The sequence below is a fragment of the Dreissena polymorpha genome, chromosome 2 (genome assembly GCF_020536995.1).
Source record: "Dreissena polymorpha isolate Duluth1 chromosome 2, UMN_Dpol_1.0, whole genome shotgun sequence".
In the NCBI taxonomy this organism is placed as follows: domain Eukaryota; kingdom Metazoa; phylum Mollusca; class Bivalvia; order Myida; family Dreissenidae; genus Dreissena; species Dreissena polymorpha.
Window position 1 is genome coordinate 133,200,094 of NC_068356.1, and position 23,514 is coordinate 133,223,607.

Consider the following 23,514-nt stretch of genomic DNA (forward strand, 5'->3'; position numbering starts at 1 on the left):
CAAACGTTGCGTTCCTAAATATTTTTAAACTACTCTTTAAGTTGTAACAATTACACTATGGACTGCCTTTTGAATGGGAAGCTTATAACTATCACCAATAAATCAAAGATCAGTTTATAACACACGTGTAAAACACACTGGTAAATCACTGGCTAGTAATTAAAACATATTGGGTAAATCACATTTGGGTAAATCACATATGGGTAAATCACACACTGTTACATACTTATACTATTGCAGTGCTTTATTCTCACTCAGTTCTTGAGTTGTTTTTATGCACAGGACCTTACCAAGGGATATTGAATAATCAACTCATAATAATTAATTTTAAATTCATTTAGACAGACATCTTAATTAGCACAAGCACATTTGCAAATGAAGCAAATCAAAATTTTGTGAAAGACAAACTGACGGACGGAATGACAGACGAACATACAGATGGACGGAGGGACGGACCTACTGACAAAACACCGATTCTACACCCTTTCTCTGGCGGGGTTAATAATAATAGGCAGTGCTAACAAAGAATACTTGTAGTTCAGAAATTAAATGTTTAATTTGGACAAGAATGTGAGATCTATTTTCATTAATTATATTTATTTGTTTTGTATTGTTTTCATATTGTGAGCCCAAGCAGGTAAAACATGTATCCCAGTTGCATATCTTCATTTATTATAATTGTATTTTGTTGTTGTTTTCAAATTGTTAGCCAAAACATGTTCAAAAACAAGTGATGTGTTTGTCAGAAACACAATGCCCCCTACTGCGCCGCTTTGATCTTTTTATCATTTGGCAGGTACAGATAATTATCTCCCTTTAAAGCTTATTACTTCCCTTGAATTTGGTTTTTTAAACTTTGACCTTGAAGGATGACATTGACCTTTCACCACTCAAAATATGCAGGTCCATGAGATACACATGCATGCAAAATATCAAGTTGCTATCTGAAGCGACAAACACGTTATGAGCATTTTTTGAAACCTTAACGCGAAACCTAAACGCACAGTGTGACGGAAAGACGGACGGACAGACGGACGGTCCGATCACTATATGCCATCCTTCGAGGGCATAATAAGACTTGTTGAATATACTTGCAAAGAAAGGTTACAATAGCAGAATACTTTATTCAGTACTGTGTACTTTGTTTTCGGTAATAAGCAATACTATATGCTTTGAAAATGACATGATGAAAGAAGGGAAAACAGGCATCTCTATTAGTAAGCGCTTGCAATCAATCATTTCGGCCCTATGTAACACAGAAATCTAACAAGTCTATCAGGGAAAGTCAAACATTTAAAGGCAAGATATTACAATAACATTGAACAGCTAAAAATATGTAAGCTACCTTACTTTTAACAGCTCAAAATATGTGAGCTACCTCAACTATACAGAGATAGGCTGGGCTCAACAATTATTATTTATACTTATTTCAGCATAGGTAGAACTAATTGCCATGTTAATATTTGTCAGTTAAGGATTCAGTGACCCATCACACAGTTTAAGGTCAGTGCTATAAAAATAAATAATAGCACATAGTAACTACCTGCATAATCACATGGATTTAAACTCAATCCTTTAAACTCAGAATTAAAAGATCAACGTGACATGACATATTCGAAATGGTGTCCCCCTAAAAACTGGGAGGCCACAAGTTCAATTCACGAGAGGTCATGAGTTCAATTCAGACGGAAAAAGCTTTATTTAAATTTCTCCAGACACCAAGTAGTATTGTTCAACCCAGGAAATAGACTAAAGGGGGTTTAAATAAGCCTTTGGATTAAGATGCTATTAAGCTTTATTAATAGGTTTAAATTAAATATTGATTGGGCAACAAAAAAGGCGGAATTATATATGCTTGTCTACAGGTAAATTGGTAATAATCTTTTACTCTGGTCTGCTGACTAAAGGTAATTTAAGTTCAAACACAAACATTTATGAGAAAAGGACAAACAAAAAAAAACTTTAATAAATGGTCTTGCAGAGAATTCCCTTGAAGCCATGCTATCTTGTTTTGTAATAATAGACTGGTAAGCCAGTTTGATACCTCTTTGTATTAGATGCTCCATGCAGGCGTAAGATGCATTTTGATTGTGAAAGCAGGTAAGCTTCCGAAACATTTGTCTTGAATATTACTTAAAGGGACTGTCCAACAGATTAAAGCGTCGTTCGACGCGAATCGATATTTTGGGAAAATACGAGGATTGCTTATATAGCGTAACAATACCTCCGCACTTGACGTGAGCGTGGATGGTCGAGTGGTAAAGTCGGGAGACATTTTACTCCAAGCTTCCATGACTCTTGGGGTCAGTGGTTCAAACCATGTGGAGGTTAACGTTTTTTCTTCTTTTTTTAAATTGTATTCTTATTTTTTACTGGAGATGTTTTGTTCAAATGTTTAAATGTATCAATATAAAGCATTTAAAGCAGTTAATGACAAGCTTTAATACATGCCAAAATATGTTGGACGGCCCCTTTAACTTTGGATTTGAATCCTTTTGTGAAGTAATGTTTTGTGGTTTACATAACAAATTTTAGAATAGCGTTACATATTACTAGAATATTATAGTTTTCATTGCAATAACTAACATTCCAGGGTATTTCACTTGCTTTATCATTTAAAACTGTTTCATGATTATAAGATATAACATCTTTTCAACTAAACGGATACATAACAATGTGTAATTAATCAGTTATCCTTCATGCTGAACAAATTGGGTACAATTAAGGAAAATCCTAGTCCAGCAGTATCCCCTGAAACCTTGACCAGACTGTAACACGATCATTTTACAGCCAATTAAAAAAGACTTTTCACTGTGCCGCATTAAGTATCATGTAGTACCTTGAAATTCAAATGTTAATAATGTTTAAAAAGGGTTATAACTTTAGCAATTTATAAGTTATTATGAATTGCATATGCACAATTTTTAATCGTAATTAACAAAGTATTAAAGTTTTAATTGTATATCTTCATATCTGTGCCTAGATTGGACAGACAGACGGACGGACGAACACGCGAGCCGGTTGGCAGTCGGTCAAGTGGGATGTTGATCAGGCGAACGGACAGGCGGACAGTTGGGCGGATGGGCAGACGGGCGGAGAGACAGACAGTCTGGCATGGTCGTTTCAGTAAATCCTCTCTTCTTTGTAATGGGGTGATCATAAATCATGTCCAGAAAAGTAATCGTGCGCTATTCAAGTACTGTTACTACCTAAAAAGAAAGAATATGTCAAGAAGTTGGCAAAATACCAGTACTCAATGTCATACAGTATTGCTGAAAATTAAAACCCACACAAAAAGAATTCACAAACTGTATCTTTAACAGGAAAATCCAACAGCAACGTGTCAAACTGTCACAAAAATTAAAATGACTGACAATTGCACAAGAGTATTTCTGCCAAGCTGTATAAAACATTGCAGATCGCATTAATTGCTTTCATCTCCAGAACATGAACATAGTATTGACAGTAGAGAAACTTTTAATCGCTATGTCCTGATATCTGTTTGTGACATTTGCACAAACCACCGTATTTGTTGTTGACCATATATGAACATACACATGTAATCTCAAGCTGAGAGTTTCTATTTCTCTATGTACTGGAATCTGTTCATGACATTTGTATCAAACGGAAACAATAGTTGTCCAAATGAGTCGCCCTTTGGGAAAATGGGGTGTAATGCATGTGCTTGAAAAGTCATCCTAGATAAGCCTGTGCAGTCTGTTTTGTTTATTAAAAAGGATGTCTCTTTTGAGCAAAAATCCAGTTAACACTGAAATTGTTGTCCTTTATTAGCCTGTGCGGACTGCACATGCTAATATGGGATGACACTTTACACACATGCATGAAACCCTGTTTTCCCTAAGCAAGGCTCCAATATTTGTTTTATCTTTTGAACAATAGGCAATTGTTTACTTTTCTTCAGTCAACATTTATGCTTCATTCTCAAGATTGCAGCAAAATTAACTTTTCATATCATTTAAAACTTTGTATTTTGTTAAAACTTTATATTCAACCAAAAAAGTTGTACTCCGTCTTTCTATACAGTCAACTCTTGACAACCACATATTCTGATCACAATTAATAGTTTAGTTTGATTTTGATGTCTCTTCCATTAACAATTAATTGGAATTAAAATCTAACTAGTAAACACTTAGTATTTGAATAAAACAATTATTTTATAGGTAACATAAACCATATGGAAACGGAAACAAATAATCATTAAAACCACAACGAACCAAGAAATAATTCCACAGATTTAGACTTGCATTGAACATAAAGACATCAGGAGATTTCAGTACAAAACTACTGCATCAAATATATAAAAGTGAAGCTGGTACAACAATCTCACACTCAACCCATATTTTTTTTGCATCTGGACGCATGCCGATTAGGGTTTATATCATAGCGCCAACTTGACACCTTCAATTAAAACCACAGACGGAAGTTGATTTCTGGTGGGCTCAAAATATTAAGAATAAAATAGGGAGGCACTGAAATCTAAGATGCTCATCCTGACTTATGATTTGAGTTTTGTGAACAACAAGAAATACGATCACAAATTAATCCTAGCAAGGGATTCCAGAAGAAGGGGAAATTGTTTCAATAGCCCTAACTGCAAATGTGGGTAATTCGATTTTAAGCCGACACAAGGGAAATTTCCGATACAGAGGAATTAAGTAGTTCTAACAAGGGTAGCAAGATTAAACAAAATATTTTAGATGCAAACTGTATCGAACGAGAAATGCTGTTTAGCACAAGAATCTTAATGATAACTCAGACAATCTTTGTGGAAAAAAAGTTTCTTCTTTGATATTTGGTTTTTCTTTGTTTGTAATTCCAATGAATATACCAAAGTCTATCTAACATCAATTCAAATTCCATTTCAACTGCTTCAAAAAATTTCAACATTGCTGTTGTGTTTTTTTTATCTTATTATATTCTTACAATGATAGTAATTGCTGATAACATGAGAATTAATTAATATTAAAATCTAGCAAATAAATGCTGTTAAAATTTCAACTTGTGAATGAAATAAGTTATTAATTAAAATACAAGAGACCTGGCTATGCCACAAAACCTAATATTTAGCTTTTTACATAATTGTGTTAATTTAAACTTTGCAATAAAAAGCTATATCTGCAATCGTTAGCTATCTACATATAAAACTTTAGAGCAATACCTCTATCATAACGTTAGTGATTTTTTTCTTAACCTAACTGTCCTTCAAAATGCAAATCCTAATCTAGGTCTGCATGTAATCTACCGTCACACAACATTTCTGAGCTTAACCTCCATTCAAAACACAAGTTATTAAGTGAATACCATATTTCTATTTTATGAACAGTAACCTTGACCCAAATGACCCCAAATATATTCACGAGCTAAGGTCTCCACGGAAGCTAATTATATGAAGTGTTTCATAAAGATTGGTCAAATCAGACTAAAATTGTTGCTACACACATTAATAGATATGTAGCTGCAAACATCTATACCGATAGTTTCAGTGAATGACCTCCATCCAATCTAAGTTTATTGAGTGGAAACAGTGTTTCTACTTTGATTAACAGCTAGTGACCTTGACCTGACTAAAGAAAATAACCATCTAAAGCTTGCTAAGTAGGGGGGATGCTATTTAAGGTTGCAAGTAAATTTGCCTGTTATATAATGTTGTTACAACATTACTGGTGGGCTGCAAAATATATCTTAATAAGCTTTAGCATGCTTATTTCAACTTGTTGCCTACTTTTTGGCTCAAATTGTTAACTATTGAATCTTGGCCAGCTGTCTCATTCACTATCTAACATACTTCAGAAAAAGTAGGCTGAAACTATTCTGCAACTGCACCAGACAGATAAACAAACACACAGAATCACATATACAATTATTCACAACTTCACTTGCTCATTTTTTTCACACAGGCAACTCAATTAAAATGCAGTCATTGACAAAGTCGGAACACCCAATGCTTTCTATTAATCAACTTGGTAATGAAAAAATAGGGTGCAAAATCTTGGCCTGCATGTAAAACCATTTTGCAAGGTTCTGATGGCATCTTAAATTTGTTTGTAAAAAAAAATCAACTGACAACTTTAGTTAGTGACTGCTTTGTCTGCAAAGCGGATTAACTTTTTTCTATTATACAATTGTGTTCTCCATTAAAGTATGATTCACATTGTCAGAAAATAAATATAAATATTCCATATGAAGATTATCTATGTGAACAGTGTTGGCGAATAATGTGGTGTACATGTCGTGTTTTAGATGATCGTTCATGTTTGTCTAAGCCTCCAATTGTTAGTGTGAGCATTAGCTCACACTTATGTTACAGAGCAAGTTTTGCAAATCAGTATGCGCGTAACTGCTACGCTATGGAAAGACAACCACTGCATGTTGCAGTAAAATTATGCAGACGACTAATGCTAGGATCGTCTGTCAGGAAAGATAACCACCACATCTGGCTGTTTATAGTTCACCACGTGTACACTGCAGTAAGGCAACATTGGCCAGTCTAGTGTTTATCATTGAAATCTGTACATATTGTCTGCTTTCAGAGAAAACGGGGCTTAATGCATGTCAAATAAGATTAGCCTGTATACACTGATTAGCCTGTGCAATGCGCACAAGGTAATCAAGGACGACATTTCTGATCGTATAATGTTTTTTTGTTTAAAGTGAGTCTCTGGAACTGGGATGACAATGTATGCATATGCATTCATCCCTGTTTTCCCAAAATGAAGCTTAAATTATTTTTTTAATAATGATTTAAAAAAACAAAAACATCTGGACCTGTGCTTTAAGACACACTCTTTATAAATGTGAATGGGTTGTGTTCATGTAAAACTTGCAATATACAAAGCTATAATATAATTTTTTAAACCGAGTTGCATCTAAACTTATACAACAGCAAACACCTGTAGTGCCTTCAGCGCTTTGATTATGTTAAGTTTTTTCCCCAATATTCTAACAGTGTGGTATACAGACTCCGGAGGTTTGACACATGGCAAGTTCCAAACATTTTCTCACATTCTGTAAACACAAGAATGATCACTTGATTTTGATCTTGGTAAACTGCTAAGTATGATGAAGGACTTTGACAATTGAAAGTGCTTTATTTTGACCTTTGACCTTCACTTGTACCATGACAATGACAGTGTTTTATCAAGTGACAAACTGGTGACAAAATTTATCAAAATCATTAAATGCATGATGACCTTTTATAAGTATATGAGCGTGAACTTAAAAGTTAAGCCATCAGATTCAAGAAGGAGAAAAATGGTCTCAAATAGATCAACATTAGCAAGAGTAAGTCTGAGCTTGAGTGAGGCCTATTTTAAAATAATCATATAAATCTATGTCCTTGAGTGTCTGATCTTGACCTTTGACATACTTGACTCTATGTCTTTCATAAGAAAAAGAAAGGAATTGTGTACGAAACAAAATCACTTTGTTATCAAAACCATCAACGAATTTGAGAATCTCTTGTTGTACACAATGGTAAGGAAAATCACCTAAGAATAGTTCTGGAATAATCCTGGCAGACCCAAAACAACCTCAGTAAGAGCAATCTTTCATTCAGAAAAAACAAATTTTGAAAGGAGTGCAAAAATCCTACCTCCCAGTTCAATTTCCTGTCCAGCTTTTATGTTGCACGGTAAATCAGATGTCCTTTCCATGGGAAATTCATGTCTGCCCTGTGTCCAATGGAAACCTGACTTCTTCCAGTATGGAAAGAAAACATTTGTACAGAAGAATATGGGCTCTGCAAATATCATATGTTATTTAAAGCATCCAAATATTCCACAATGGTTCATGAAATGATAAACAACAGGAAATCTAAAATAAATATCAACTTAATAAAGTTGTAAATTATAAATTAGACCATTATACAAAATATATAAAATATTAATAATACTAATAATAATAAAACACATTTTGTACAAAATTTAAAAAAAAGGTTGTCTAATGGAATGGTTTTTAATAAATAAATAATTAATACAGAAGTTTATGATAAAGTAAATGTTTATTAAGGCTATGGCTAAACATGTTAGTATTTAAGAAATTAGAATTAACAAAACTAATGTCTTTTTTACAAATGTTTTATTCAATTAACTAGACAATGAATGAGATAGTTATGCTAAAATATAAAAGTTTTAACATATTTTTCATTTTCTATCATTTTTTACCATATATTTTATTCAATTAACTAGCAATGAAAGAGAAGATTATTATTAAATATAGCAGTTTCTACAAATTGTTCATGGTCCGGCAATGTATCTTCTCCATTGATTTGTAAACGCATTTAACTAATTGTATTTCCCCAAAAAATGATTACATGCAAAGCAAAGGAGTTCATATACTTTTAAAGTGCAAATATTTGCATGGAATTATTAAATAACAGTTTCTACAATTTTTCATTTTCTGTCAATGTATCTTCTCCTTTGATTTGTTATAAAATGCATTTAATATGTTTATGTTTTTCCACAAAATGTTCAAAAGCACCGGAGCTGATAAATTGTTAGAGATGATAAACTGATAAAGTGCATTATATTTACATGGAATAATTTAATAGCAGTTTCTACAAATTTTTCATTGTCTGTCCATGTATCTACTCCATCTATTTGTAAATACGTTTAACTGATTACTTTCCCACAAAAATTTCAATTACATGCAAAGCGAAAAAGATGAAAAACCGATAAAGTACAGATCTCTACATGGATTACAGAGAATACAAACCACAGCTTAACTTCAAAGCAATTCCTTAGAACATCTCTCTTAGTCATGGTGCACAGCTAAATATCAGCGAATTAAGATTGATTGGATAATTTATCAAATTGGTGGAGAATCAAGTATTAAAAATATTGATGTAAATACCTGGCCTTATCAAATGAATTAAAGCTTACCCTTGGGAAAATATCACAGAATGATAGATGGAAAATAGGAAGAAAACAAACAATTCGAACTGAATTGTAATATTTCATGCAGATATTTTTTAATTATTCATCCATTTAAGAATTTTATTGTTTTCAGGAATGGCCATGTGAAAGATTTTTTTTACATTTAATGGGTTTTATATTCAAATGCAATTAAATAAATTGCATATACAGAGAAGAGGCTGTTCAATGTTTGCACCCCTGATGATCCCAAAGTTATATGGGACGTTTCCATTAGGTCTAGTATAGTTATAGAGATATGTACGTATTGCATGCAAACTTCAACATTTCAACTGGCACGCAAACCTTAAGTTGAGCTGACTTTTTGTAAGCAGTAAAGGCCCGGGGCATAATAATGCTTAACCCTTCCCCACTCAGAGGCAAAGTAAAAATGGCTTGATTGCATTATAGGTACTTACTACTTTTTTGAAACGCTCAAAAGCTTGTTTCCTGGGCCTAGAGCCAGCACTTGGTGTCTTTGGTGGAGACCTAAAGAACGCTCAAAGACACTATATCCATTACACCACGATGGCCTATGGGACAGTTGCATGTTAAATGATAGATTAATGGAGATAATGCAAGTTAAACTTAGCCACAATTCAAAAGTACAAACAGGGAGCAAAACTCTGCTAAATTGGTGGTCAGAGTTATGAAACCTGTAGTAGAAACAGTGATATAAAGAAGTAGCACGTTTACCTAATCCACATGATTACCTTACCTTAACCAGAACATTACCTAACCATTACCAGAGCATAACCTACCCTTAACCATAGCTTTATCTTACCTTTAACAGAGTATTACCTTACCTGAATCAGAACATAACCTTACTTTAACAAGAGCATTACCTTACTTGAACTGGAGCATTACCTTACCTTAACCCGAGCATTACCCTACCTTAACCAGAGCATTACCTAACCTTAACCAGAGCATAACCTTACCTTAACTAGAGCATTACCTTACCTTAACCATAGAATTAACTTAAACAGCAAAATTCCTTACCTTCACCAGAGCATCACCTCACATTAACCAGAGCATTACCTCACCGTAACCATTACCTTACCTCAAACAGAGCTGTACCTTACCTTAACCAGAGTATTACCTTACCTTGACCAGAACATTACCTAACTATAACCAGAGCATTACCTTACCTTTACCAAAACATTAACTTACCTTAATCAGCGCATTACCTTACCTTAACCAGAGCATTGCCTTACCTTAACCAGAGCAGTACCTTACCTGAACCAGGGCATTATCTTAACAAGAAAATTACCGTACCTTAACCAGAGCATTACCTTACTTTAACCAGAGCATGACCTTACTTTAACCAGAGCATCACCTTACCTTAATCTGAGCATCACCTTAACCTGAGCATTACCTTAACCACAGCATGACCGTACCTTAACCACAGCATTACCGGGACTCCCATGTCGAAGCTGACTCTAACATTTGGATCAGTAACATGTCTTGGACTATTAGCTGAACAATTGAGCTAATGATAGCTCATCAAACATTGAGAGACATCAGAGGTTACGAGATAAGTTGCTAGAGCCAACAAAGTCTTTTGGGAAATAAAACAACCAAATGCTTTTTTGGCTAAAGCATCTCATTTTACATAGAAGCAGGGCACATGGGACTGTGTGTTTGCTAACTAATTTCAGATGGGTTGCTCATAATTATAATGTTTAACTGTCACTTCATGAAAATAGTGGCTTGTAAACCACCTGAGATCCAATCTATCAATAGCAAGGCTCCTTCAATCTGATTGTACGCCTTTGATGTGTTTTCTAACCGCAAGAATTTACTTGGGGACGAAATAGTTTCTGATCCCAGGCAACAGAACGCTATCAGTGGCTACATTTTTTTACTTTCCAAAAACCTTTCACATTATGAGAGAGAATGTTTTTATTTAAATTTCACAAGAAAATTTAAATGGTCCGTGAAGATTTTAATTGTTAGTTTCATCAGCAAATAAAAAACTGACAGTGATGTGTTTTACAGGCATCAACTCTTTGTTTTCTCCACTGTACCACAGTATTACAGGGAACTTAGGAAGTAATGTGTTGTCAATTCTCTGTTATAGAAATACTGTTTATCTTGTCACGTAAAAGCTATAGGTACTTGTGTAAAATGTTTTATAATATGCACATATTGCTTGTTAACGTAGCATGGTGTGGAGTGTTATGACCTCGACTCTCAAACAACTATTTGCGAGGATATAGAGAGCACATGGTTGGTGCCGAGATGGAGAAATTTTATCTGGTGAGGCGAAGAAAAAGAAAATAGGGCGAGCTTAGCGAGCCCTATTTTTCTTTTTCGGGCCGAACCGGATACACTTTTTCAATCTCGGCACCAACCATGTATTTTATTTATCCTGCTTCATGCCGTTGACACATTTTATCAAAGACAAATGATACATTGACATAACAATATAATAATTCTCGTCGAACATCCTACATGTACACAGCATTCTAAACGACCGAATAACTACCGATTGTGTCACGTAAAAAATAGCTTTAAACTCTTCCTTTTAATACTTTCCTATTGAAAATATGAGAAGAAATAGAAACAAATCGAGAATGTGTTATTTTTCTTGGTAAAAAAAATAAATAAAAAAATGCAGCAGCATAACAAAAACTAAATTTTATTGACCTTTAATGACAAATTTAATCCATTGCTTATAACAAAAAAATTACAACGATATACACATCCATTTTCTGTTCTTCCATCCCTTTGTCGAAATCCATTTTCTGTTTTTCCATCCCTATTATCAAAAGGAATTGTAACCACATTATTTTTGGTAGCGTTTTTTATCAACTGCTCTAACAACTCTGACCCAACCCGATTTACGAAATCGTAATCCTGCCGTAGCGAATTATTTTATTCCTATCGAAGTTAACAATTATGAATGACAAACACACAATCCGAAATACGTTTATGATTCGTTCGATGCTTTAAAAATATTTTTAAAAATACTGTTAAAACCACCATGTCAAAATAAATTTCCTTGAAATCCTGAGAGAAACAAAATAGTATGTTTCGTTTGAGAAATGACGTCATACTAGATACGTCATAAATTGCATAATCAAGTAAATGAAATTGATAAATACGGAAAGCTGGTTTGGTAATAGATATTTTTAAGAAGAAAAAAGGATGACATGTAATATAACGATTACATTCATGATGCGTTCCAATAAATTTCAAAGGTGAAATATTAAAACATGTAAATCGTCACAGCGTGCGTAGGAATACACTTCTTCCTGTTGACCGGAGATAGGACAATTTATTCGACCCTGCTTTATTAGGTCAATATTTGCAACAGAGGAAGGAAAAAAAATAAAATATACCGAACCGATAAAATACCAAAAGAAACATACTCTGATAGGTTCTTCTATGGCGGCACTACACTGTTCCTTGAGCTACAGTCTTGGCCTGGCTGGGTCTGGTTTTGAAGCCTTCTTGAACACACCGCTAATTTCAACAACTGAAAACAAACCAAACACCATTTTAGAGTTGTGATTACTGAGGCTGTACATAAGTATAAGGAAACTATAAAGTATCTTTATTGAGCTGTCCACGACCAGACTTGGCAAAAATGCCTAACAGACACGCAATTATTTTAAACATACTTATTGTAGCTTAAATGCATGGTATTAATATGGCTTTATCAGGTGCTCTCAAGTCAGTTTTTGATTTGAGTAGAACCAGTTCTTGGCATATTTATGACAGATCTCAAGAACAATCCGATAGTAAGAATAAATTCCTTCATATCTCATTCCCTAGGGGGGGGGGGGGGGGGGGGGGGACTACATATCCACTACGCAACAGTGACCTTCTGTCTGGCACTCGTCTTTGGACATAAAATTATTCATGAAATGTAGCAGCATTTAAAAAATAGTAATATGCCAATCTCAATTCTGAAACTGCTCATAATAAACAAAATTAATTACATGCAAAATATTAGCTTTACTTTATATCCATAGTTTAACTAGTTTCACTTAGTTTGCGGATTGTAGTCCCTGTATAAAAATTGTAAAATTAACGTTAATTATTTCACACACGACCCTGAATATTTGATACCAGTTAGTGTAACGAAATAATTACACAGTTATTACATCACAGGTTTGTTAACCAAAATAAACTACGGCCAGCATTTGAGTAAGATATTTTTCTTCCAATGGCGTTTATTGGGGGTTATTAAGACATATACATCTATGTTAGAACAAATATATAAATGATACCAATCAACTTGTACATTAAGGCTACTTTATATCGATTGGGATGATGCAAATGAGTTTTTGTGTTCCTTAGTGACAGATATAAATGACATTCAATTGAAACCTAAATATTCATCAGAATCACTGTAGTTTGTGTTCTGTCCCAATGCCACAAATCTTTTAGCTTTCTTAAGAAATCTCAGCGATTGATTAGAAGGCAGACAATAATGACAATAACGAAATAAGAATGATGTCATAAATCAACAAATTGTCAATAATAGCATCCCTAAAGAGTCGGTCAGAATGCCTGAAGAAAAAGTTAATTAAGATATTAGCATGAATATCTACTGAAAGAATTACACATATGTTTTGCCAAAACAAAAAGTTTATGAACACTACCCTGCAACTTTTTAATTTTTATGCAACATTAAGCATGACTTAACTGAGGTGCATGAAGCATGCCAATGTCAAAGAAACATCATGTCAATTTATGTTGTTAATTTGAAGAATGTTGCTCACATTTTTGTTATCGGCATACTTAATTATAAAATATGGTCTATATATGCCATGAACCAATTACACATGTATCATTATATGGGTGTTCCGTGGGGTATTGCAACAAAATTACAATGTAAACATGAACTACTAACGTGCGTTCAATTGTAGAAAAACAAAGTCACCAGACATTTTTTCTTAAATACGGAGTGTCAGTAACACTTGGTATTTGTACAGACAGGAATGTCACATGCTATTTATTTCCCATTTCTGTTCTCAATTTATATGAGTGTTTTATTCGAGAAACTTGAGTTACACATGCATATTAAAATCAAAATATTACTCATTATTGTCAGTTGATATCAACAAATCTTTTAAAGCAATTCTAATAAAACGCTGCTTTAAGGGGTTCTGTCACATTGTCATGAAACTTTCAGAAATAATAATGTTGCGGTAATATGCTACATATGTATAATGGATTAAACTAATTAGAAATGTGCAACAGACACTAATGCACAGCACAGTTTTGGGCACGCGTGGCAGATCCACTTTATATTCTACAATGAACAAAAGGACAAAATGACTTGAATTCAGCCCGACTTGTCAAAATCAAAGTTAATTTATTTACACATTCGGTCATTCAACTATCAAAGTTTGAGCGAGATGCGACAAGAAGATTAAGAGGAATTGAAACACAAAACTTTGAATTTAAATATTATCTGCTAAAATGCAATTGAAAACGTAATAGGCATAGCTAAATTAAAGGGGCCTTTTCACAGATTTTGGCATATTTTGAAGTTTGTCATTAAATGCTTTATATTGATGAATGTAAACATTGGATCTTAAAATCTCCAGTAAAAAATCATGAATAAAACTAAAAATAAAGAAGAAAAAAAGTAGCCGGTACCATGGCTCGAACCAGTGACCCCCGGAGTCCTGGAGTTAGTCTGAAGTAAAAGCGCATTAGCCCTCTCGGCTATTCCGCCGGTTATACACAGTTGCAGTATTTTATACTTTATATAAGCAATCATCGTAGTTTCGTAAATTTAAACGACAACAACAGAACTCTCCAAATTATTCAATCGTTTCGCGTTGCAACGCTTTATAATTTTTAGGCTTTCAAATTGTCAAAAGATACATATAATGGCTATGTTATACTATGGTAAATGTTCAGTAATACTGTTTCCTCACAAATATCATAACTAAAACGAAAATTTGCGTATCTGAAACAACTTTTTTCAATATTGTCAATTTACCAAACCGTGAAAAGATCCCTTTAAATAAATAATAAATATGATTAGTTTCATCTAAACACAGGGTTATTGCTTTGTGAAATTCATTTTCATTTTGCAGGGTATCGTTTTGTGAAATTCACTTTCATTTTCGCTCGATTTTCAGGAAGTCCCTCGGAAGCACGATTTTGCATCACTGAGTATGAGGCAATAAAACTTGCTTTGTATCTTGTTGCATTCAACCTTAATTTAAACTCAATCCTCCGTTTGTTGTTATAATTAAATCTGAACAGTTCCCCATGAAACCACTGTCCCATAATGCACTGTACACTTAACACTTCTGAAAATGGCATATGTTTGTGTTTATGAAATTCTTTAAAAAAAAATATCGTCATAAATGGTAAGATTTTCTTCATTGATGTAGTTAAAATGTTTGGACTGTTGGTGTATATATATTTATATATATTAGAAGAGCGGTATGTATACAGTTATCGATACAGTAGGGTCTATATGCATGTATTGACGAATTACAACACAACGTTGCAATAATTTATGAATGAATGAGCTCATAACTTAAAACGCGAATTGGGTTATAACGCTGTCTTGTGGCTTGGACCCTGTCATCCGCGTTATACTGGAGTTACAGTGTTTATGCTATAAATATATACAGTCATGTTGTAAAGCCGGTGTATTTCATGCTTCACTCTGCTAATTAAACACATGAATGCAAGGTCATGAAAACATTTCCACCATTGTTCAAGAAACACTTGGTTCATTTCACTGAATGAGAAAGTTTCAGCAAAATGCAAACTAGTTTCACAGAAAAATGTTTGCAAATGGCAAGAAATAATTGAATCTTAAAATAAGGGAGAAGGCACATGCATGATGCTTGGCTATTTATTTTTCATCTTTCAGCAGTATTTATTGAAGCGATCAAATGGAGCAAATTAAGAGTGATAATTTTGTCAGTGTAGTCAGCAAAGTTCTGTATCGGTTTCCAAATATAAATGCGCAATTACGTTAGGTCTAGCAGGAAATTACTGCATCTAAGAGCAACCCTCCTATTTCTGTCATTATCCTATTGAGCTCATACGTAACCAATTGGAAAGCTGTGTGTTGAAATAAAAAAGGTTTAAACAGTGTGAATATTTGCAGACACAATATTTTCAAATGACCTATTAGTTCGATAGTAATAGTTTCAGATTACTTATACAACATTTTCTTTTATTTGTATTAAAAACTGTAAATGATATCTTAATTGGGATACATATGCAACTTAAAAAGACATGTGTTTGCATATATATAATATTAGTTTTATCACGCTTGTATGGTGTTCTCAGAACTTGCATCAGTTGAGTTGCTTGTGTGAGGTCGTATCTAAAATGACAGACTCAGCCTTAAGTGCCATGGCACTTGGCATAACAAAGGAGGTTGATACACATTCAGTGTGTTGTTTAGTTCGGAATTTGGGCCTGTATTAAACCTCAAAATTCCCAATTTTTGTTATATATATTTTGTTTTAAGATATCAACATAAAGTTCATCCCCAATCCAGCTCTACAAGTTATACCTTGGTAACTGTAATATTGAAAACACTTTCATTCTCACTTGTGACGCATTTTAATTAGCAAAACAATAACACTATTTTCCTAATTTTGGTCAAAACGATACGATTTTTAGTAATCAAAAGGGACGCGGCCAAATTCCGAAAATGGTGAAAAAAATTACTGCGAATTTTGTAGAACACCCCACTATATATTATTCCAATTATTATAGTCAAGTTAATTTGTCAAGCTAACAACATAAAGTCAATTATGGGATTGTATGGTTTGATCCCAATTCATGTGCCAATTGGCATTGTGGGAGGGACATTGCTGATACTATCCTTTTAGAATCATATCTTTTATTGCCAAAGTCGACCAAACAGTGGTGATGATAAAAACAGTAGTCCCCGCTAGTCGTGTGATAAGGAAACCGAAAAGTATTTTTAGGAATATGGTTTCTCGTATTTGAGAGTTGGATACAAAAATTAATATGCACTTGTGGTAGAAAGGTTATCAGTGTGTAATAAAACATAATACTATTGAATAAGATCTTAGTTAAAAGCAAGTTTATAAAGTCAGAAAAAAATAGTAACACATGCAGTGAAACATGGAGGTTATTCTAAGAAATTCTAAGAAACAACTATATACAGCACCCCAATTAACAGGGTGATCATAATTGGTAAGAACTGAGCGTAAACTATGGTTAACGAAGATTGAATAACAAATGCAATTACAGGATTTAAACATACACAGGTTCAAACAATAAATAATAACTTAATAATAAATAATAATAATTAAGACTATTTTTATCTCAAACACATGGAGTATAGTTTTTTTGGCGTTTTCATTGGCCAATGTAGTTTGAATAACCAATCACATCACTCCGTTTTGATGAATTACGTGATGAAACAATGCCAAGTGAAGTCAATCAATTTAAACAGCATTACATTTCTTATCATGACATGGACTTAAATATATTTGTTCTCTGTATATACAAAAGCATGTGATAAAAACGATCTCACACTCATTGTCTTAATATACCATGATTTATTAAACTGGTCATGAAATTTGTTGGTAAGCTCACAAAAGGCTCACTTGCAAACAACAATATTCAACAGGGTTTAATTACATATGGTAATATATGGTTTCAAATGGCAAACTCACTTCACATCCGAAGTTTTAGCATCTTCATTTATTGAGGCACTGTGTTAATGTCTGTCATTTTAAAAAATCGCCAACGTGGTGCCATTTTTGATGGCAGCAACACTATTTTATTGTTTGAGTATAAACCTATTTATTTTAGCTTATGCTTATTGCAACGCTCTCGAGTCCGTTTCCTGAGCCAAGAACTAGTACTTAGTGTCTTTGAGGGAGATCAAAGTGGGGATCAAACCCATTACCTCGGGGTTGCTAGGCGGACACCAGATCCATTACACCACGGCGACCTATATTTTATTGTTTTATGTGTTGGCAAGCAATTGTTATCAAATATAATTATATCAATAATTTGAATTTAAAAAAAAAACATTCAAAGGGCTATTTAAAACAATATGCACATAACTTTTCAAAACATTTCTGATAAGCCTTTATATGCCTTTCTTGTTTGCAGTAAGACAATGTTCACAGTATAACAGCAGACAGATGCTTTAACAAAGCCAATCTTTACATACAGTTTCTTTAATACTGCATGAACTATGTGAATTTGGAATAAGACATTCAACTTAGAATAATTTACAAGATTCTGGCGATTTTCTGTAATACAAACACTATTCATTTTATGTTCTGAATGCATTTTCATAACATGCTTTCTATACTTTTAATATACTCAGCACTTAAATTTTTTATTAACAGTCATAAAAAGCACTTTTCCATGTCTTTTAATTCACAGTCATTGAATTTAAAAATTTGTTAATTGGCATTTTAAATCGTGTTCATGCACGAATCGACAAAGTTTCATTTTTGGGGGATTGAACAAAAATCTAATTAAGCATGCTGTTTTGTAGTAAAAAAAACAACTTATATGATGCAATTATATATTTAAGTGTATATTTTACATCATTGTTTTCAAAATTAATAAATACAATAGGTGTAACTGATTTATTTCTTATTCGAACTTTACATAATAATGTGTTATGCAATGTTTTTCAAATTATTGCCAAGAAATTAAAAACCAGTCGAGACATGGTCTTATAGTTAATTATTAGACATCCTTGGATGCATTAGTGCTTGTAAAATACTCTACCGTATCTTAATGTGTTGATTGCCATTAAATATGTAATACACAATAAAAGCTAACTGAACACAAAACTTAAGTTAAAAAATAAATGAAAAAAAAGAACAAACAGGTTAATTAATTTGACTTAAAATAAGTGATTGAACTAGTAACTGAAAGAATACATGATCAAATAAATGAAAGAATGAATGAATGAAGTTAATTAATTAGGTAAACTATTTCGAACAAAAATCTAAGGACGACAACAGCGCTTTTCTAAACCTTCAAACAACTACATACTTTATATTTATTTTCATCCCCCAACGCATATCAATTCCACAAGTCGCAAGAAAACATTTCTGTGACATCTGCTACCAGCAAAATTGCTTCAACTAGAGACGAACCTATACTGACAAGTTGTCGGAAGCAGTTACTGAAATAACATTGAATAACGTGTGAGACACGCCGGAGAACTTAACTACATCCCTTCTTAGCAAATGCCCTTGTTTTACAAACAGGACCGTTATCATATCATCTGCATAAAAGATGCTTGAACAAAATAAATAGCGCTTGGCAAAAGGTATTCTTTTCTTTCTTTTTTTAAATGTTGCGTTCCTTTTATATTTTAAACTATTCTTGAAAGTTGTAGCAATTACACTGTGGGCTGCCTATTGAATTGGAAGCTTTTATAATAACTTTTATAATATAATATAATTTACTTTAAAAATACACCAGTAAATCAAAGATTAATAAATAACACATGGGTAAATCACACTGGTAAATCACAGGTAAGTAATACAAACATGGGTAAATCACATATTGGTAAATCACACACTGTTACATATACTTATATTATTGCTTTATTTTCACTCCGTTTTTATGTTGTTTTTATGCATAAGACCTTACCAAGGTCATAATAATTAATTTTAAATTCGTTAAGATAAATATCTTTATAAGAACGAGCAAATTCCTTAAATTGATATCTCCCGCTGATGTCAAAATTTTGTGACAGATGGACGGACAGACGAACAGGATGACATACCAAATGACGGACAGAGGGATGGAATGACAGAAAGACAGACAACACCAGTTATTCATCCCTCCTCTTTTAGCGGATCTTCATTTATTATATTTATTTGTTTTTGTTTTGTTTTCAAATTGTTAGTCCAAGCATGTGTGAAAAATTATCCAAGTTGCATATCTTCATTTATTATAATTGTATTTTGTTGTTGTTTTCAAATTGTTAGCCAAAACATGTTAAAAAATAAGCATTGTTGAATAAACTTGCAAAGAAAGGTTCCAACAGCAGACTACTTTATTCAATACTGTGTACTGATTATTCGGTAATGAACGAAAACTCTATGCTTTGAAAAGGACATGATGAAAGATGGGAAAACAGACAGCTCTATTAGTATATGCTTCCCATCAATCATTTTGGGCCTATGTAACACAGAAATCTAACATGTCTATCAGGGAAAGTCAAACATTTGAAGGCAAGATATTACAATAACGTTGAACAGCTAAAAATATATAAGCTACCTTACTTTGAACAGCTCAAAATGTGTGAGCTACCTCAACTATACAGAGATAGACTGGGCTCAACAATTATTATTTATATTATTTCAGCATAGGTAGAACTAATTGACATGTTCATATTTGTTAGTCAAGGGTTCAGTGACTTCACAGATTTTTAGGTCAGTGGGAGCAAAAATAAATTTAAACTAGAAATGGCGCGGCAGAGGCCGACGCGTATCCCCACGCCGAATGTTTGACCTAGGTGTGCCCCAGGGTTGGTAATGGGGCCATGCATAGCTGAGATTGACCGTATTGTCATAAGAGAAGTTCATCATCAATTAGAAGTGAATTGGTGTAGAAATGAAGAAGTTATAGTAAAAGGCAATTTTGGGTGGGTGTGACATATGTGGGCAGGGCGCCCCAGGGTTGGTAATTGTGCCATGCATAGTTGAGATTGACCGTATTGTCATAAGAGAAGTTCAGTATCAATTTGAAGTGAATCGGTGTAGAAATGAAGAAATTATAGTAAAAGGCAATTTTGGGCGGGTGTGGTCTATGTGGGCGGGACCCCAGGGTTGGTAATGGGGCCATGCATAGTTGAGATTGACCGTATTGTCATAAGAGAGGTTCAGTATCAATTTGAAGTGAATCGGTGTAGAAATGAAGAAATTATAGTAAAAGGCAATTTTGGGTGGGTGTGGTCTATGTGGGCGGGGCGCCCCAGGGTTGGTAATGGGGCCATGCATAGTTGAGATTGACTGTATTGTCATAAGAGAAGTTCAATATCAATTTGAAGTGAATCGGTGTAGAAATGAAGAAATTATAGTAAAGGCAATTTTGGGTGGGTGTGGTCTATGTGGGCGGGGCCCCAGGGTTGGTTATGGGGCCATGCATAGTTGAGATTGACCCTAATGTCATAAGAGAAGTTCAGTATCAATTTGAAGTGAATCCGTGTAGAAATGAAAAAAAATATAGTAAATGGAATTTTTTGGTGGGTGTGGCCTATGTGGGCGGGCGCCCCAGGGTTGGGATTGGGGCCATGCATAGTTGAGATTGACCCTAATGTCATAACAAAAGTTCAGTATCAATTTGAAGTGAATCCGTGTAGAAATGAAAAAAATATAGTAAATGGAATTTTTTGGTGGGTGTGGCCTATGTGGGCGGGGCGCCCCAGGGTTGGGAATGGGGCCATGCATGGTTGAGATTGACCGTATTGTCATAAGAGAGGTCCAGTATCAATTTGAAGTGAATCGGTGTAGAAATAAAGAAGTAAATGTAAAATAACCTAAAAAAATGAGTGATAATTTCTGACGCGGCCCCACCCCAACCGCTATAACTTTTGACCCAGGGGTCAGATCAAAATTCCAAATAGTGCAGGGTCGCACATATGCTCATAGCTACCATGTGTGTAAGTTTCAAGGTTCTAGTGCTTTTAGTGTAGGAGGAGATAGTGGCCAGGACGGACAGACAGACGGACGGACGGACGGCGGAGATAACCACAATATCCCCACCTTTTTTTCAAAAAGCGTGGGGATAAAAATAACAGCACATACCTGCATAATTTAATGGATTTAAACTCAATCCTTGGTCAGGATTTAAAGATCAACGCGGAGTATTCAATATGGTGTCCGCCTAGCAATCGGGAGGTCAAAAGTTCGATTTCCACGGAGGATGCTTTATTGAAATTCCCCCATATACCAAGTACTGAATCTACCCAGGAAACGGACTCAATACCCTTGGGCAACCAGAAAGGCGAAATTATCTATGCTTGTCTACAGGTAAATTGGTAATGATCTTTTTCACTGTCTGCTGATTTTATGGAATGCAGGAACTGACAGTTTAATGGGAGTTCCTGTATATAGCAGACTAAATCTAATTGAATTTCCAACTCACAAATTCATAAAGCAAAGAAGACAAAAGAAAGACAAAAGAAACACTTGAATAAATGGTCTAGCAGAGAATCTCCTTGAGGCCATGTTATCTTGTTTTGTAATAAAAGACTGGTAAGCCAGTTTGATACCTCTTTGTATTAGATGCTTCATGCAGGCTTAAGATGCATTTTGATTGTGAAAGCAGGTAAGATTCCGAAACATTTCTCTTGAATATTACTTAACTTTGAATTTAAATCCTTTTGTGAAGTTGTTATGTGGTTTTTGGAACAATTTAAAGCTATATATAATATTATAGTTTTCAATGCAATTATCATTCCATGGTATTTCACTTGCTTTATCTTTTCAAACTGTTTCATGATTATAATGTCAGATATTTCATATTTTCAACTAAACAGATACTCGACTATGTGCAATTAATTTGTGTGGATTCCTTTATGCTGAACAATTTGAGTAAAATTAAGGAATGCCCTACCTAGTCCAGCTTTATCTCCTGAAACCTTGACCAGACTGTAACATGACCACTTTAAAGCCATTTTGAAAAAGGACTTTTCACTGCCACATCAAGTTACCATGTATTACATTGCAATTAAAATGTTATAAAGTTTTAAAAGGGTTAAAACTTAAGCAATGTTCATCATAAGTTATTACGAATTGCACATACACAACCCTTTATCGTAAACAACAAAGTATTCAAGTTGAAATATTGTATCTTCATATCCGTGTCTACATTGGACAGACAGAGGCATGGACAAACGGATGGACAGGTTGGGGGTCAGGCAAGTGGTTGGGTGGACACACAGGATGGCATTTTAGCGAGCTGACGGCGGACGGTTGGACAGGCATGGTCGTTTCAGTAAACCCTATCTTCTTTGAAACGGGGTCATCATAAAAGCATGTCAAGGAGGAAATTTTGCGCTATTTGAGTACTTTTACTGAATTAAAAGAAAATTGTGTCAGACAGTATTGCTGAATATTAAAACCCATACAAAAAAATTCAATAACTGTCAATATAGCATGAAAAACCAACAGCAATGTGTCAAACCTGTCACAAAAATTAATATGACTGACAATTACACAAGAGTTTTTCTTCCAAGCTGTATAAAACATTACGGACTGTATTAAGTGCTGTTATCTCCAGAACATGAACCTGTTATTGCCAGTAGAGAAAAATTTGTTCCCTATATTGTCCTGATATCTGTTCATGACATTTATACCAACCACCTTATTTGTTGTTGACAATTCATGAACATACACATGTTGTCTCTAGCAGAGAGTATCTATTTCTCTATGAACTGGAATCTGTTCACAACATTTGTACCAAACGGAAATGATATATGTCCAAATGAGTCGCCCTTTGGGAAATGTGCTGTAATGAATGTACGTGAAGTGTCGTCCTAGATAAGCTTGTGCAGCCTGCACAGGCTTATAAGGGACACATGTTTTCAAGTTAAATTGTTTATTTAGGTTAAAGGAAGTCTCTT